Here is a 2,530-nt window from a genome sequence, read left to right on the forward strand (position 1 = left end):
GCTACCCGATCGGTTATACGCCGTCGCCGTAAGCACCCCACTACCGAGAACACTCCGGCCTAACCATCGTCCCCAAACAATCTCGGCTCTAACCCAACGAAAACCAAAACCCAAAAAGCTCGGAAGGCAGAAAGGCCGATGAGACGCCGTCGCCAAAAAACTGCCAACCTCAAACGAGCCCAGACCCAAAGAATGGAAGCTACACGGCCGGTTATACACCGTCGTCGTAAGCACCCCACAACCCACAACCCAATTGACCCCACGAGGAAAGCAGAAAGGGTAGCTACCCGATCGGTTATACGCCGTCGCCGTAAGCACCCCACTACCGAGAACACTCCGGCCTAACCATCGTCCCCAAACAATCTCGGCTCTAACCCAACGAAAACCAAAACCCAAAAAGCTCGGAAGGCAGAAAGGCCGGTGAGACGCCGTCGCCAAAAAACTGCCAACCTCAAACGAGCCCAGACCCAAAGAAGGGAAGCTACACGGCCGGTTATACACCGTCGTCGTAAGCACCCCACAACCCACAACCCAATTGACCCCACGAGGAAAGCAGAAAGGGTAGCTACCCGATTGGTTATACGCCGTCGCCGTAAGCACCCCACTACCGAGAACACCCCGAAGGAAAAAAACTAGAGGCAAAAAGTTTCGGTCGGTGAGACGTCGTCGCAAGAAACTAACCATCCTCAAAATCGCAAACCGAAGTGAAAAAAGCCACAGGTAAGCAGTAAGGGTAGTTACACGGCCGGTAATATGCCGTCGCCGCAAACACCCCCTGCCTATCCGGTCTGCAGATCTGCCAAGAACGATGTCCTCTCATTGGGTTTCTGACATTAAATAGCAGCTCCGAGGCAGATACGTGTTGCACAGCGCCGGGGCAGAGCAGTGCTCCGGGGTCTATTCTGGTAACTGAGCTGCTCTGGGCAGGTAACAACTCTAACTTCATAGATGTGCACTGGTAACAGGTCTGCTCTGGGAACAGCTCTGCTCTAGTCGCTGCTTGTGGTCTGCTCTAGTCTGGTCTCCAGTGCACAGACCTGCACTGCTCTAGTAACAGATCTGCTCTGGTAAAAGCTCTGCTTTGGTCTATCCCTGTGGGCTGTTCTGATGCTCTGGTAACAGGTCTGCTCTGGAAACAGGTCTGCTCTGGAATCAGCGCTGCTCTAGTCGCTGCTTGTGGGCTGCTCTGTTCTGGTCTCCAGAGCACGAACCTGCTCTGCTCTGGTAACAGTTCTGCTCTGGTAACAGCTCTGCTCTGGTCTATGCCTGTGGACAGTTGATCACTATTTTATTAGCAACAAATTACCGCAACTAACACGGTACAATTGTAGCACAAATTAAGTAACCGAGTATCGTATCCACAGGGACTATTATGACGAATCACTCTAAGTAATCCTAATTAAACTCTAGTAATATTCAGGCAAACGAAAGAAGGAAGGTTTAATTAACTTTAAACTCAAATAGTAGCAAATAAAAGCACGTAGAAGAATCAAATATAAAAGACAACTGATCCTAGGGTAGTAAATTCATTAATTAAATCTACGTAATTAATCTATTAATCCTATGTACCAATTTAATCCAGTTATGATGATAGATCACTTAATTAACCAAATACTCTCGCTAGAGCAGCAATGATCGTAGATTAATAAATTCTCTATCTCCGTTAGGTCTCAAGAAAATCTACTAACTCCCAATAGCTCCTAAGAATAGCTCCCTATGACCCACCTATCTCCGCTAGGTCTCAAGGTTAAAATCATATCATACATTCCTGAATCCGCTAAACAGTTATCTCCGCTAGGTCTCAAACCGAATAGCTAAACATGCAAACTATTGATCAGATAATTCACAAGAATTCAAGCACCAGGAATTATGAATCATAAACTGGAAGGCAAAAAGGTATTAACAAATTAATCACATAAATTCAATCAACTATTTACAAACCCTAGAATCAGCTAAACGAAACTAGCCAGACATACTGAAATAAAACATAAACATAATTAAAAAGAAAGCAATTGGAAAAACTGAATTATATAAAAACTGAATAAGAACGAATGTAGCAGCTTGAATCTTCAATCTTGTGGAAATCCAATCCAAGCAGTAAAAACTGGAAAGCAATAAATTCTAAAGCTATGAAATTGAAAAATAAAAGTTTGGAACTGAAAAAGGAACCCTAGATAGGTCAAAAGAGGACCTATATATAGGCACAGAGGATAAATACAGTATAGAGCTCGAAAATACTGATAAAATCCGAAAATCCCGCAAAATCCCGAAAATTCCGAAATTCCCGTCGGGCACTATTCACTGCTGCGCGCGACTTTCTTGTTTCGGCCATATCTTTCTCGTCCGAACTCGGATTTGCGAACCGTTTGCGCCTACGAACTCGTATCGAGACGAACTACAACTTTCATTAAGATCAACAGTCCAAATTCGAACTCCATATTTCTGTAAAATTTATCAAAGTACGAGCAAGTAACATATTTCACAAGATAAAGCAATTTAAGCACAAAACAATCATCCAACACTCAATTTC

Source organism: Salvia miltiorrhiza, chromosome 7, assembly GCF_028751815.1.
Source record: "Salvia miltiorrhiza cultivar Shanhuang (shh) chromosome 7, IMPLAD_Smil_shh, whole genome shotgun sequence".
Lineage (NCBI taxonomy): Eukaryota > Viridiplantae > Streptophyta > Magnoliopsida > Lamiales > Lamiaceae > Salvia > Salvia miltiorrhiza.